Raw genomic sequence first — 16,979 nt, forward strand, 5'->3', positions numbered from 1 at the left:
GGGCTTCTAAAAATCATTGGGCCAGATTTTCAAAAGGTTATGCGAGTAAATCCAGAGGAGGGGCACTTTCAACTCAGGGTGGATTTTGCAAGAGTGGTGTTACATTGGTCTGCCTGGGGCGCAAGGGTCTATAGACCCTTGTAACACTGCCTCTCCCCAAAAAAAATCCCACCCTGAGTTGAGGTGCCTCTCTTACAGTGGGATATATAGAGGGTGTCAGATTGGCCCATTAAAAAAGTCTCTCTCTTTAAAATTTGCTTGTCAGGAGTTAACAAATGTCTGGTGAGATAAAGATTTTCTGAGAGACATATGTTCCCTTTTACTGTATGGACTCCTAACAATGCCAGGAATCCTACAGGAAATATATGCCTAGCAAGGCAAAATAGTCTGTAACATTGTGTTAAGAATCAAGATGTGCAAATAATTTTAGATTGAACTTGAATGAGGTCAATTTCAGCTTGTTGGACTTTTTAAATTGTCTCTACTTCTGCTGTGCAAATGCACTGAATTTGGCAGATCAAACATTTTACAAATCTGATGAAATTCAGTGGAATTCTGATAGTTTAGTTTAGTTTATTGAGTTTGAGTTTTATATACCGTCGTTCAGACATGCCATCACAATGGTTTACAATGTTACAGGAAGAATAGAAAGTACAAACCCTGATTTAGACGTTCAGCATTTGAGAAGTTCTCTTTTGTTCTGGGTAAATCATTCATTGCCATTAATTATTGGATTTAGCCAGTAGAAATCTATCACAATCAATGTTCGTCACACCATGAGAGAGTATATAAATAGGTGTGATTTAGCCAGCTTATTTATTTATTTTATTTAGAAGTATTTATAATCCCCGACCTCCAATAGTTCGGGTTGGGGTACAATAATACACACAGAAAAGCAAACAATACAACCAGCATCACAGTGTACATAACCCTAAACTCTGTTTAACAGAAGATGAAGTCCTAAACAGTTACATGTCCTGGCCTGCAGCAAGAGTTATAAGGGAAAGGAGATGGCATTATGGAGGCCTAGCGAGGGGGCTCAAAGGCTTTTGTGAAAAGGACAGTTTTCAATGCTTTTTTTGAAAGCCTTTGAATCCTTTATGATACGTATCTCTGAAGGCAGAGAGTTCCACAAAATAGGGCCTGCAGTTGAAAAAGCTTTCACATCTCTCTGATAGATGCACGACACTAGGATATGGAACATCAAGGAGGTTTTGATTAGCACAGTTGAGGATGCGTACTGGAGAGTATACTTTTTTTTTTTTCAAACTTTCTTTATTGAAATTTTTATAATAAGACATGAAAAATCAAAGAATAGAGCTCTATATGGCACAACAATTTTGCAATAAAGGCAAATAAACAAAAATAGAGCCATTGTTAAGTACTTGGTCCCCCCCCACCCACCCACTGCATCCACCCCTACACTCGCTATATCCATTTCAAATGTATATACAATCAGACTTTACAAAGAAAGACTGACATGGGAACTATACATATATCTGTATGTATGTATAAATAATGGTGTATATTAAAATCTGGACCTTTATACCTAGGATCCATTAAGTCTAATTTCCACTAGGTCAGGATTCTTAGGAACTAGAGTTAATAAGGTATGAACTGATATCTTAAAACTTCAAAAACAGAGCAACCAGTTCTAGACTAAAAGGTTAGAAAGTATAAATGTTATTTAACAAATTGAAGCCCCTCATCAAAATATCAAACAGTATATACTAAGTTCCTATCTTGAGGTGACAAATATGCTAGATATTCTCCCCATATTTCAAGCATATTTTCCCAGCTATTTACCAATGCTTTTTTTTCCATTAACTATTCAAAAGTAAGTAATTTATACATATGTTCCCATTGTACAATTTTTGGTCTTTCTTTTGTAAACCAGTGCAATGAAATAATCTGTTTTGCCACAATTGACATTCTATCCAAAAATCTTTGCCAACTCCTTTCTAATCTGGGAACTATGGCATCATAAACACTGAATAGCCACACTTTTACTTCTAACGGTACTGTTCTGCCCAAAATCTTCTGGAAAATTGCCTGTAATTTTGTCCAAAACTTTTAAATATTGGGTCAGCCCCAAAAACTGTGAACACAATTCCCCACCTCTAAGGAGCACTTAAAACACCTATCTGAGGACACCAGCCCCATCCACCAGACACGTACTTGAGGACTATATGCTGCTAGAGAAATTTAAATTGCATTTCACATAGCAAAATGTTAGTTGAAATTGTTGAAACTTTTACAAAAAAAGACTAATTCATTTATTGAAAGCTGCATATCCATGATTTAATTCCATTTTTCTCATACTGTTTTGAGTTCCTCGCTCGTAGATATTTCTCGCAGAGCTTTACTGTATTGGGCGCAGGAAAGCCTTTTGCCATCATTTCCTAATAGCAATTCTTCCAGATTTTGGAAAGCTCCAGTCAGGAAATTTCAACACCATTTCCTAAATAAGGTGTCTTACTTATAATTATCCATAAAAGCCTCTATTCAAAAACTTATAATCAGACAGTAATTCCTGGAAACTATTTAAAAGTGAAGAGCCTGGGAGAAACAGTTGAGATAATTGTTTCAATACCTGAGATCTCCATTTAGAAAACAGGAGATTATCATTACCTGGACTAAAATAAGGGTTCACTTGTCGGACATAAGTGAAGATATTGGTTCCGTTCTCTTTAGAATAGAGCAGACCTTATTCCATGCGTTTCTGCAAGTGCATACCATGATATGGTCTGCAAATTCTTTTGGTAAGTCCTCATGGACTTAGCTCGGTTCTGTAAAAATACTAAAGAGGTATAATAAACCCAATATCTGATATGTCGTAATAAACAAGCCATATTGTAAACTTGTAAATTAGGGCATTTTAGGCCTCCCCTACTCCTGTCTCTCATCAGCTCACCCAACTTAATTCTAGCTTTGTGCCTTTCCAAAGGAAAGCATTTATATGACTATTAATATCAAAAACATCTTTCTTATATGGGCAACATTTGCAATAGATAAAACCACTTTCTTATATGGGCAACATTTGCAATAGATAAAACCACTTGGAGAGCTCCATCATTTTTAAAAGTTGTGTTCTCTTAGTAATGGTTAACGGTAAATCTCTCCAAGATTTCAGAACGTTTATCAAGTTCTTTTTTAATGGACAACATTAACATCTTATAGTAAGTCAATGTTAGTGGGAATACGTATTCCCAAATATCTCATCTTTGCGGCAACCCAATGCAGGGAAAAACAAAATTCCCAGCTATCTTTGAGAGTTACAGTCATGTCTAATGCTTCCGATTTATCTTGATTAATTTTTAGACTGGAAAATTTACCAAACTCCTTTTGTATTTCTAACAATTTTCCGAGGGCATGCTTAGGATTTGTCAAATACACCAACATATCATCAGCGTATGCGGCTATTTTGAAGATTTATTTTCCTATCGTAAATCCAAATAATTGTTTGTTGCCTGCAATTTTTTGAAGGAGGGGATCATTAGATATAATATATAAGATAGGAGAAAGAGGGCACCACTGTCGAACCCCTGTCTGAATAATAATATCAGTAGATTTAAAACCATTTGCCAAGATGTTAGAAATCAGTGTTTGATACAATAAAGCAATGTAATGTAAGATTTTGCCAGAGATCCCAAATCTCTTCAAAGCGGAAAACATATGTGGCCATGACACTCTGTCAAAAGCCTTCTTGGAGTCAAATCCAATAGCTAAAGCTGGCGTTGTTAGCAGCTATACACTTCTTCATTGCCATAATCAGCTTATTTAAATGGGTCCCCGGCAGATCTGTTGTTAACAAAACCCACTTGCTGAGGAGAGATCAGAGAAGGAATTATATTACTTAATCTTTTAGCCAGTACTCTAGCAAAAATTTTTAGATTAGTATTTATTAAGGAAATAAGCCTGTATGAAACAGCTAACATGGGATCCTTTCCTGATTTAGGTAAAACAGTTTTAAATGCTCTGGAAAAATCCACAGGGAAAAAGCCCCTCTGGCTTGCTGTATCAAAAAAAGCTCTCATGGGGTCCACAATATATTTCAATAGCATTTCATAATAGCACTGAAACCATCCGGACCTGGGGCTTATGGGATTTACTAGTTTTCAATATGTAGGAGAGCTCCTAAGCACTAATGGGTCTATTTAAATATCTCAACTGGTCCTCAGATACTTGTGGAATATTTAAATATTGGAAAAGGTTTTCTCCTCTAAATCTCCCCCTTCTCTATCACCTGGATATAGCAATTTACAAAAGTCTTCCAATACTTCACATATATCTCTACTTTTAGTTACAATACACTCTGCTTTGTTTTTGAGACCCCAATATAAATTTTCCCTTTTCATGTTTTGACCAGTCTAGAGAGCATTTTCCCTGTCTTGTTTCTAAAACATAAAAGATTATTTTCTGAGTATTGTATTGCCTATTGCACTCTCCTATTTAAATACTTACAGGCCGATACAGTAAAGTTTGCGGGAGAGCGGGCGAGCGCCCACTCTCCCGGCACGCGTACAGGCCAGATTCCTGTGCGCATGATTCAGTAAACCAAAATATTTAAATTAGGGCCCGCGGTAAAAAGAGGCGCTAGGGACACTAGCGTGTCCCTAGCGCCTCTTTTTGGACAGGAGCGGCGGCTGTCAGTGGGTTTGACAGCTGACGCTCAATTTTGCCGGCATCTGTTCTCGAGCCCGCTGACAGCCACAGGTTCGGAAACCAGATGCAGACAAAATTGCGAGTCCGGTTTTCAACCCGCGAGCCATGGGCTGATTTTAAATTTTTTTATTTTTGACTTTTTTTAACTTTTGGGACCTCTGACTTAATATCACCATGATATTAAATCGGAGGGTGCACAGAAAAGCAGTTTTTACTGCTTTTCTGTGCACTTCCCCGGCGCCGGCAGAAATTAACGCCTACCTTTGGGTAGGTGCTAATTTCTTAAAGTAAAATGTATGGCTTTGCTGCACATTTTACGTACTGTATCGTGCGGGAATGACTAATAGGGCCGATACAGTCCGGTGGAGCGCACTGGTAACCGGCATTTGGACGCGTGTTTTCGACGTGCTAGCTTTACCCCTTATTCAGTAAGGAGTAATAGCGCGTCGAAAATGCCCGCGTCGAAAATGCCTACAAGCCGCGAGCCCATGGCTCGCGGGTTGAAAACCAGACATTCAATTTTACCGGCATCTGGTTTCCGAACCTGTGGCTGTCAGCAGGCCCGAGAACCAATGCCGGCAAAATTGAGCATTGGCTGTCAAACCCGCTGACAACCGCCGCTCCTATCCAAAAAGAGGCGCTAGGGACGTGCTAGTGTCCCTAGCGCCTCTTTTTACCGCGGGCCCTAATTTAAATATTTTGGCTTACTGAATCGTGCGCACAGGAAACTGGCCTGTGTGCGCGACGGGAGAGTGGGCGTAAAGGGGTAATGCTAGCGCATTGAAAATGCGAGTCCAAATGCCGGTTAACAGTGCGCTCCACTGGACTGTATCGGCCTGCTATTAAGACTATTCAGGGACTTGTGATATTCTGCCTTAGTTTCTATATTTACCTGTGTGGCCAGTTTCTTCTTTGCTCTTTGTATTCTGCTTTCTAACAGTCATGGGTTCCCGGGATACGAGTATATTCTTTAACTTCCGGATTCAGTATCCTCCTTATAACAAGTATCTTTGATTGTTTACATAAAAAGGAGATGCCCTTATCTTTACCTAACCTAAGCTTAAAGAGTTGGAAGATTTATCTAAATGATAATCAAGTATGCAGTTAAAATCCCCCACCACTATTAATGAATCTTGTAAATTTTCTAACAGAATATATGACAACCTGTTGCGCTCAGGGGTGGGCCCTTGCCTGGGACGGTGAAGGAGCTCCTCTTGAAAGGGAACAGGAGGTAACTTCCCCCAGGGGGTGGAGCACTGGAAGAGATAGAGGCTGTGAAGAGCTTCACCACTGGAAGCTCGAGATCCCCCCGGGAGGAGCCCGTAGGGACCTGGGCCGCTTGGACTTAGGTGGGCCTCGCAGGGTCTCCTGAGAGAATAGAAGTCTGGCGTGCCCACGGACACAGGGGGAGAGCGATCGGGTTCAAAGTTGGAGGCTGGTTGGAACAAGGAGAACCAAAACAGGGTTGGTGATGACAAAGCGAGGAACAGAGCTAGAATCTGGAGACGAGGTCAGGCAGGCAAAGGTCAAGATCCAGAGGTCAGTCCGAGGAATGGTAAGTAGAGCAGGGGTCAGGTACCAGAGGTCAGTTGAGGTCAAGGGCAGGCTGAGGTCTTGAGGCGCAGGCAGGTCAGGAGCAAGCTGAGGTCGTTGAGGCAGGCAGCAGGGAGGCAGGCAGGTCAGGAACAAGCTGAGGTCAGTACCAGTAAGACAGTCTGAGGGTACTACCTGGGTAGACAGACAGACTCCATGTGCAGTCTGAATTCTTCCAGCACGGCTTTCATTCTGGTAATTTAATCTATCGACATGCGCTTAAATAAAAGCTCTATTTACTGTTTTGAGGATCATCCAAAAAGGGTAGATTACCTATGATTATGAGAGCGTGGCACCCGGAGCCAAGAAAGAAATGTCTGCTTTGGCTCACAACATCACGTGAACCCTGGAGTGTATACTTTTAAAATGGAAGAGATCCAGGGAGAGGTAACCTTACACACAGGCCGATACAGTACAGTGCGCTTCGACGGAGCGCACTGTTAGCCGACATTTGGACGTATGTTTTCGATGCGCTAGCTATACCCCTTATTCAGTAAGGGGTAATAGTGCGTCCAAACACCCCCCCCCCCCCGAACCTAATAGCGCCCGCAACATGCAAATGCATGTTGATGGCCCTATTAGGTATTCCCGCGCGATTCAGTAAGTAAAATGTGCAGCCAAGCAACACATTTTACGTTCAGAAATTAGCGCCTACCCAAAGGTAGGCGCTAATTTCTCCAGGCACCGGGAAAATGCACAGAAAAGCAGTAAAAACTGCTTTTCTGTGCACCCTCCGACTTAATATCATGGCGATATTAAGTCGGAGGTCCCGAAAGTTTAAAAAAGTAAAAAAAAAAAAAAATTTGAAATAGGCTCGCGGGTTGGAAACCGGATGCTCAATTTTGCCGGCGTCTGGTTTCCGAACTCGTGGCTGTCAGCCGCCGCTCCTGTCCAAAAAGAGGAGCTAGGGACACGCTAGTGTCCCTAGCACCTCTTTTTACCGCCGGGGCTAATTTAAATAAATGTATTTACTGTATTTCGTGCACAGGAGAGTGGCCTGTTTGGGCGCCGGGAGAGCGGGCAAACACACGCTCTCCCGTGACTTTTACTGTATTGGCCAGATAGTAAATTATGGATCTTAACTGCTAGTTTATATTGGATTCTCCAGTAAATAAGAAGCCAGTGTAATGAGTAAAGGATAGGGATGTTTGGATAATCTAGTATCTGTGAGAACTCGTGCAGCTACGTTTTGATGGTATATTGCTTCTACTAGTTGTGGCAGCAATGGCACCTGGAAAAGTGCTAGGTACAAATTACAGTTGAACAGTATCTTCATGTTGCAGACAACAGTTCAGTAAGCTTTTCAAAGGGGATGAAAAATCACAGAAAACAAGAAAGGTGTGTGCACTTCAAATGCCCAATTTGTAGAAATGCTGGTTGTGGACTTGTTCCTATTTTTATTTATGGAGGCACAGATTTTCTGTGAACTAAAGTAATGTGCAATTCCTTGCTGGCACAGTCATAGCTTCAGGTGAATCTATAGGAAACTCCCTCAGACCATCTTAAGAGACTGGGTATAGTTGTCTTGCCCGGTCTTCCTTAAGATACAGATCCACAAGGAATCCTGGGTGTACATGAAGTCAGGGCCTATTAGGGTAAGAGAGGACCCAGGGAGCAGGCAGGGATGTAGCCTGTGGTAAGACCTGCTATGTTTAAAGATTGTGAGCTATGCTGCTGTTTTGTTTTTTGGTTTGTTCGCTGTAAATAAATTTCACAAAAGGAAAACAGCTAGAGTCTGCCTCCTTATTCTTTCTAGCTGTTTCCAAGCAGCTATTGCCCAAGTTACCACATTGCTATTTCTCAACTAAGGCCATTCTTACATTTTACATGTCATGGTAACAATAGGCAAGACATTAGAAAAATTAGAGGGCCGAGGTTCATCATAGTACAGACATCGAGTTGACAGAACACCAGCTGCATGACTATCACTGCTTACTGGTTAACTTTCCCATCTGGGGAAATTATTATTAGTAGTAACTTGGAAAAAAACACCACAACCATTGTGGCCCATGGCCTAGGGCAGTGATGGCGAATCTTTTAGAGACCGAGTGTCCAAACTGCAACCCAAAACCCACTTATTTATCGCAAAGTGCCAACACTGCAATTTAACCTGAATACTGAGGTTTTAGTTTACTTCCGCCATGAACTACCATAAGCTCTTCCTAATCGAGGCCAGCATTCAAACTGTGACAGCGCCAACCTAAAGGCCTCAAAAATAGTCCACCTGGCCGTGCGCCTCTACGTAAGATACCAACAGCACATTCTGTGAGCGCTGAAAAGCGCAGCAGCTCACCGATTGGCCATCGCTATAGCAACGGCAGGTGCGTGAGAGCGGAGGCCAACCGGTATTTAAACACACACAGGGAGTAAGGTCTCCTCAGTTGTGATTGAGACTATCGAGGGGAGGAGTTCCTGCTGAGAGGCAAACCGGACAGCTACTGCTCCAATGCTTTTGCTTCAATCCTGCCATTATTAAACTTGTGCTAACGACAGAAAAACATTGCATGAGCATTTAGAAACCTAAAAAACAGAGAACATCCCTTTCTTTTTTTTTTTTTAAGATACATGTTCGGAACTCCTCGCACACTAATATAACTTGCTGATCACGTTTTAGGAAAGGGGTGACCACCTTTCAGGCCAGTTTTCAACTTTAGATCCCCCCCCCCCCCCCAAGGGAGATTATATACATAAAAAGGCAGCACAACTTTAGTGTGACCTTAAATTACTGGAAAAACGAAGAGACTTGCAGCTCCTGAAATTTCCGCACTAATTTGCCAAGACTATCCGAAAGAGGGCACTGGCTGGCAGGAAGCTAACAAGAAGATGAGTGATTTACAACAAATTCAATTCAACAATTTCTGCCCCAACGGCGGGGGCTTTAAATATCAGAAAATGGAGAGCTTAGGAAGCTGCAATGCCTACCCAAAGAGCAAGAGGCAGTCGCTGGGGAGTGCCCAGATTCAGGCCACCTGTGGCCACCAACACCAGGGAAGAAGAGCCAGACAGCATCCCGGCAACATCCGCTGCCGGCGGAGGCGCAGGAGGAGAAGGAGAGAGCTGCGCAGACGCAGATGGTCGGAAAACCGGCGATGGCTGCGCAGTTACCGCCGCTGGTGTGGACAGCAGGCAGCCGTGGAGTTAGGCAGCTGTACTGTCCAGAGAAAATATGGACGGTTGGCAACCCTAGCGACGGTGCACTTGCCCACGGAGAGGGCTCTGAGTGCCCCCTCTGGCATGCATGCCATGGGTTCGCCACCACTGGCCTATGGGAAGCTGTTCTCTTCATGGTCATGCAACTCCGTGCATACAGAATTTTGAAAAGTCAGAGGCAGATACGCTTCACAAGTTGCAAGGGTGTTATTACTTAATGGTTTCTACCTTGTTCTTTGGTTGCTGACTTTTTCATTTAATAATAGTTACAGTATAACAGCTGCACTCAAACAAGGTAACATCATTGATATTTCTTGTTCTGTGCATTTATCCAATCTGGTCTAGGACCAGTTTGTTCCTCAGATGAAACAGTAAAAATGATGACTAAAGGTGCTGATGATTTGTCCTCATTTTAGTTGTTTCTACGGCATACACAGTGACCTACAGGAGTATAACATTCTACCCCATCATTCTGAAGACAGAGTTTCCAGCATACAAAAAGGCAGAATATGTCAGATAAGGATCATAAGACCCATCTAATCTGCCCACGTTATCTTCTGTTGCAGTGCCAGAGACCGTGGCGTTCCCTTCACTTCTTCGCATGGAGGGCTCATCTGTGTTTATTCCAGTCCCTCTTGAATTCTCTTACTGTTCTTTTGCCTCCACTGGGAGACCATCCCATGCTCCTGACATTTTCCCCTTCTCTGAGCAGGAAGGGACCAATGTCTGTTCAGTAATGAATTCTCAATGGGGCTTGGCATATTCATGCTGAACTGAATTGAATAAATGAATATACTAAGTGCCAGAACCTATCAGCTACACTGGAGCTTAGACTTTAGCCCAGCGAGAAGACGAAAGGGCCTCTCCTCCCACTAGGCTTCTGGGGCACTTTTGAGTGTTCAGATGTCGGGGGGGGGGGGGGGGGGGGGGGGGGGGGGAAGTGTAGGAATTTGCTGTATCACTGTAAGGTAGGGGATTGGGACAAGATTGCTGTGGTTCAGTCTGCTTCACATTTGTTTAAATTTTGGGGAGTGAGTGGGGGCATTCAACCACTGTATTTTTTATTTCTGGTCGGCGGAAAGGAGGCCACTTGACCTCGTAGTTTTTAAAAATATATTGCGGGGCTAGTGGTACTCACTTGGCCCACTATGTTTATTTCTCATATTTTGAGGTGGGGAAAGATGGAGGAGGGGGGGATCAGGGGCTGTCTTGGTTATCTGGATATCATTAGGACAGCTGTTTGGCTGGCCTGGATTATCTGGAGAAATTTATTTGGCCAGTATTAAATATCAGTGCTGAACAATTAAAGTTTAGCCATGTTCCAGGGATCTCTCCAGCGCCGCCTTTTTTTTATCCAGGTAAAATTGTATGTGGGTAATAAGTTTCCCAGGCAAAAGATAGCCAGTGTGCAAGGGGAAATATTAAAATCTCTGGTTGTGTCTAACATCAAATGTTAGCATGACAAACCCTTTGAATAGTGACATCAAAATTCTATATGCAGACTCACCAACAGCTGGTTCAGTGGTATTATCATCTAATTTTCTAGTGGTGATGCCTCTCCTTTTGTACTCTAGCATTCCTCTGGTTCTAGCCACTCTGGCGTTGTTACGCTGTTTTACTAGTTTGAGGTCATCAGATATGTAAGGTCTCTCTCCTGATTAGTTCAAATTATCTCCCTTCCCCCATCATGTAGTGCTTCCTTAGGTTTATGCATGCCTAACACATTGAAAGTATACCTTATATATGTGGGAGCATTTGTACAATGCAAAGCAATCAAAGCATATACTGTGATTTACCCGAAGGCTATAGAAGGGGCCTCCTTGTTGTTCAGGCAGAGGCAATGTGATAGACTGGCAGAATGGCCAAGTGGATGAGTGCCACAGGATACATGTTTGCAGAGTTGAAATGTTTCCTGGCACATTTTATTAAAGAAAAATAATAACTTTGAGGCTGGGCCCCTGGTTCTCCTCCATGCCTCAATAATATTATTGAAAGAATCAACAAAGTCTATATCCCTTACCTCAGGGAACTGGAAAAGTCCAGGACAATTAGTGCAGAAATATTAGTCTTTTACCCTTTTTCTCAGGGTTACAATCACATTTGACAAACTTATGAAAAGGCTGCAAACTGGCTTTGCTTTTCAGGTAGCAAATAACCTGTGTCACATATACGAAGGAAGGAAATATTGTACTTCTAGTCTGATCTCCCCTGCCTTTCAGCTCCTAGGGGTTTTTAATGGAGCGGGAAGGCTGACAGTCTGCTTCACTGAAATCACCTGCAGAAGTTTTTTTATGTGCTTTATTAAGCAGCCATACCCTCTCTGCTGCTCAAGGTTTTAATAATAGATTTCTCTGGATGGCTCCGGAGAATGGTCACAACATTACAGTCTTTCATCTCTTGGCAACTGGTTCAAATTCCAGCTAAGAAGGCCTATATAAATGTGATGGCGATCTTGGTCCAGTTCCAGGGACTTTATCAGAAGCGTTCACTTCTTGGTCCCTATCAGATTCCTACGCATCTGTGAATTCTGCTGCACACCTCACCACTGACCTGTGACAAGGGCAGGATGAGCGAGAACATGCAGGTCTATCTGTCACTGACATCTAATGAGAGGGTAATGCACTTTGTCCATTTAAAAAGAAAAAAGCACTGTTGTACTGAAGTGTCTCTAAGTGAAATGTTTCCATTGATATGTTTGCTAGACAAATAGCAACAGTACTGAGCTTTGATCTTAGACTTGGTTGATAGCTTGCTGCAGAACTTGTGTACATTTGCTCAAATGATATCCATAAAGTAAAGTAGGGTATCTAACTGTAACTGTAACCTTTTTAGAGGCTAATTTTAAGGAGAAAGCGATGGAGTTTTATGGCAGAAGGGGGAGGAGACTATGAAAAGATGCAGGAAGACTCCTTGTAGAAAGACTTAATGAGTGCATTGCGCAAGATGGCCAGCTCTCGTCTTCCCTCTCTTCCTTGGCTGCATCATCTTTCTCCTCCTCCACCTCCATCTCCACCGCTGCCCTTTAATCCACCCTCTCCACCAGTACCACTCTATGGGACTTTTAGCTGGATCTAATAACTGCTTACACCTCAGCAGAAGCAAAGCCAACTGCAGCTATGCCTACAGGTGTTAAAAGTCGGTTTGCCATAGGGTGGCAAAACTATGGCAGTTGAGAGCCAGGAGAAGCTATAATATGTTTTTATCCAGCCATTTTCCCTTGCAAGAAAGGGAAAGCATGAAGGAGATAGCGGAGTAAGAGTCTTAGCATTCCAAGTTTGTTACCTGAGGATGCATTCCATCTGATAGTTTAAAACTCCATATCCGTCGGTAGCAATATTTATTACAGAATAATAGTGGGGGGCTCCCTTCTTAATTATCTATTGATATGTTTTCTAATTAAATATAATTTACTCATTTCATATGCATCTCATTTGCTCTCATCTGTTGATGAAGCCTTGCTTTTCATTGGTCCTGTTTCATTCTAATTCTATCATCAAAGCTGCACCCTTTTTCCCTGTAGTTTGAAATCGTAGATGTTTCCCTTAAGGTAAAGCATATATCATTCATTACACATAATCAGCAACATAATTAGGACATTTGTAAACCACAAGCATTGTCTTCAATACTCATTAATAAATAACAATGTCAAATCGGTCTCACGATTAGACAAATGGCCTCTTTTATAATAGAAGTAAATTGATTTTGCAAATATCGTCCATGGAACAGTTTATCTCTGTGGGAACTAGATGCATTAGGAAAAAAAAAAAGTATTTTGCAGATTGCTTCAAAATTATTTTCTTTTGTAATGATAATTTGCTTGGTATTGTGCTTTCCATGTTTGTTTACCTATTCTGTCACTTTAGTATAATCTCCTGTAAATGGCTTGCTTCATTTTGTGTTTGCTGCACAAGTGATAGGAGAGGTGAAAGCTACAGTTCTTTCATGACCTAGCAACCCATTATCGACTCCATTAACTCCAGGAGCCCACAGTGGGTTGCCGTGGCAACTTGCGGGCCCTTCCATGGAACTGTAGCAGATTGCTGGTATCTATCAGCAGCTGGCACTGTGGTGAAAGGAATCTTTTATAGTGATCCTTCGCTGAGAAGAAGTGAAGGGGAAACCTGAGATCAGCTAGGGTCACAATCCAAGACACTGTAGCAGGAAACAATTTGGACAGACTAGTTAGGCTACAGTCCTTTTCTGCAATATTATTTAATGAGTTTAAAAAAAAAATTAACCCTCTTGTAGCACTAAAATTGTCTTGAAAGTATTTATTGCTAGTAGTCTTTGCTGCATTGTTTTATTTCTGAAGCAAATAAAAATGAAGGAAAACATTATTTCCCTAGTATTTTTTTGTCATGCTTTTCTTGTATGTGAACTTTGTTCATTAAAGTATAATAGGTGGCTGCCGCTCCTCCCCCCTCCCCCATACTGTTGACAAGTTGGTGGACAAGTGGTCCAGCTTGGGGGCGAGGATGTGATGATTTCCGGGCATTGTTCCCCCCCCCCCACACACACACACATTTTCCCCCAGCCATCCTTCCTTAATGGTGGCCTCGGCGTGGAAGGTGCTGGGCATGCCAGGACAACCAGGCAGTGCATTCCGGTCCTGAAGGATGTGATTCTCCAGCCGCCGATGTCAGGGGAAGGGAGACTGAGGGGTCTTTAAACCCCGACAGCTCCAGTAATCTCCTTCTTGGCCATACCACCAGCAGCACATATCAAAAGAGAGCCTTGTTGAGATCCTGTACAAGCCTTGCCTGCTCCTTTTCGAATGCCCTTCCCCAGCTTTTCTTATTCCGGGCCCTGGGCTTCAAAAAAAAAATACTACTTTGAATTTGATTGTCAGTGCATAGTTATTCTTTCTGACTGCAAAGACAAGCAACATGTGTCCCTTCTGCGTGTGTTGACACCTGTTCCTGCCACAGCTCCAGTAGTAACTCTTGGAACCTCCCCTCTCTCCTCTGTAACCAATGTCTCATCAGTCAGCGACCATAGCACAGAACTTTCATGACCCTTCTGTGATGGCTTTTGGCAGATCTGCAGGACTCAAGTGATCATCCAGATGTCCTCCTCATCCACCTTGGGGACGACATTGGCAGATAATCCATCAGCCACCTTTTGCTTAAGACAATCATCTGCAACCTGGCCCTCAGTGTGTCACTGCTACAACGGGTTCCCTTGTTGTGGTTGGAGATCATACTTTGCTTTAAGTTTATGCACAGAAGGCTGTGGAGAAGGAGGGTAGCCAGTATCAACAGACAGTTGGGCAAGGCAGTTTCCCTGTTGGATAGATGTCACATTCAACATGATTGGGTGGTTGTCTCTTGTGTATAAAAAGAATGGAGTTCATCTCTCCAAATTAGGCATGGCAGTGTTTTTAAATTCACTCCAGAAGGCACTGTTATGTTATTCCCATAGTCTAGTTGGAAAAAAATGTAATTTATTAGAGTTTCCTGGCCGCAACTGGGTTGGTAGGTTGAGGTTGTGCTGTCCTCCTTGGATGCTTGCATGTGTGATCTGGCAAGGCAAGGCTCAACTTTGATGGGTGTCTGAGCTTCTGGGGGATGGAGAGCATTCTGTAGGCTCTCTGGAAGATGGGGAGCATTTTATAGAAGCCTACTGCCACTTAGTGCAAATAAAGAGACAATGGTCTTCAAATAGTCTACCCTGATGGAATCTTGGCTTTCATTGTACCTAGCAAGCAGGCCATCTCTACAGTACTAGCTGGTTTCAAGATGGGCTTCTCAGTCCCTTACAGCACATCTTGAGCAGAGAGCCCAATTTTAATGTAAACCGATGAGATGTTCCCAACGTTCATCGGTATATAAATTTTCTAAATAAATAAATAATGTTGGAGCTATGGATGTTACGAGCCCCGCCCACGGCTGTCCCACGCGCGGGCCTGTTCACCTTCATGGTGCCATAGCGGGTCCCAGGATGACCTCCCTCGTGGTAGTTGCTCGTCCTGCAGGCCCTGGCGTCCCACAGTGGCGGTCGCCGGGCCTTCCACTGCGTGCCAGGCCTTACGCCGAGGCTCAGTGTCCTCGGCCATGTTAGCCATGCCCACACTCGCACGTGCGCGGACTGCCCGGACTCATGTAGGGCCAAGGGCGGGTCCTAGCTCCGCGGCGCATCCTGATTGATCCCTCGGTATAAGGAAGTTCCTGTCTCTGCTTCCTTGCCTTGGCAATCGGGTCGGTTTGTTCTAAGATTGCCTCTGCGCTTGTACCTGTTCCTGCTTGTTCCTAGTCTCGTTCCAGGATCCTTGTGTTCCAGTTCTGTTCCTGACTTGTTCCTGCATCCTAGTTCCTGTGTCCTGCTTGTTCCTGTGTTCGTCTGTCTGTCTTACTGGTACTGACCTCAGCTTGTTCCTGATCTGCCTGCCGCCTGCCTCAAAGACCACACCTTTTTCCTGACCTGCCTGCCTGCCTGCCACCTGCTTCAAAGACCACAGCTTGTTCCTGACCTGCCTGCCTGCTGGCCGCCTGCCTCAAGACTCCAGTCTGCCTTTGACCTCATCTGACCTCTGGTACCTGACCCCTGCTTTGCTGACCATTCCTCAGACTGACCTCTGGACATTGACCTTTGCCTGTCTGACCTCGTCTCCAGATTCTGGCTCTGTTCCTCGCCTTGTCTTCACCAACTCTGTTCTGGTTCTCCCTATTCCACCAGCTGCCACCTTTGAACCCGATCGCGCTCCCCCTGTCTCCGTGGGCACGCAGGTCTTTTACTCTCTTAGGAGACCCTGCGAGGCCCACCTAAGTCCAAGCGGCCCGGGTCCCTACGAGCTCCTCCCGGGGGGACCTCGGGCTTCCAGTGGTGAAGGTCTTCCTAGTCTCTGTCTCCTCCAGTGCTCCGCCCCCTGGGGGCAGTTAACTCCTATTCCCTTTCAGGAGGCGTTCCATCTCTTCCTCAGGACAAGTGTCCACCCCCGAGTGCAACAGTGGATTGGCATTCCATTGACAGGGTCTTACGAGTCATGGCATGCCATGGGTAAGAACTGCATATGGGCAGGTTTGACCTCATCAAACGACATGGGGCCAATGATTGGACCATGAGAGTGGGCAGTTCTGGGCACATTGTCCTGGTAATAATTCTGCAAGCTTGGTGGTGGACTCAGGTTTGCCAAGAACAAAAGGTGGGAAAGGGAATAAGGGGTTGTATCAAATGAGACTCAGCATCTAGGTTTTACAGATGTGTTATTGTTTGATAAATAAAGCTGCAGCCACACTTGTTCTAAAGCGAATCAAGCTCTCTGCCATTTGTATTGGTAAAAACTTAGGCCCGGATTTTAAAAGCCCTGCACGCATAAATCCAAAGGATTTACGAGCGTAGGAGGCCTTACGCACGCCGAGCCTATTTTAGAAAGGCCCAGCCATGCATGTAAAGCCCCGGGACGCACGTATGTCCCGTGGCTTCGAAAAAGGGGTGGGGAGGGGGCGGGGCAGGGCGGTCAGTGGGGCGGGGTCAGAGACTCCTGGAACAGCGGCCATTTGCCGCTGTGCCGGGGGATCGCGTGCCGGCAGGCTGCTGACACACGCAACCTGCGCTTGCCGAGAGGCAGGCGC

At 43.9% G+C, this 16,979-nt stretch overlaps 1 protein-coding gene and 1 pseudogene across 1 annotated transcript in view; one reads left to right on the forward strand and one right to left on the reverse strand.

Annotated features, from left to right (window-relative positions):
* MDGA2 (MAM domain containing glycosylphosphatidylinositol anchor 2) overlaps positions 1–16,979 on the forward strand; it is a 1,648,575-nt gene that overhangs the window by 1,012,246 nt on the left and 619,350 nt on the right. The window lies entirely within an intron of this gene.
* Positions 9,793–16,979, reverse strand: part of LOC115089265 — a 34,830-nt pseudogene continuing 27,643 nt past the window's right edge.

This window comes from Rhinatrema bivittatum, chromosome 4, assembly GCF_901001135.1.
Source record: "Rhinatrema bivittatum chromosome 4, aRhiBiv1.1, whole genome shotgun sequence".
NCBI classification, from domain to species: Eukaryota; Metazoa; Chordata; class Amphibia; order Gymnophiona; family Rhinatrematidae; genus Rhinatrema; species Rhinatrema bivittatum.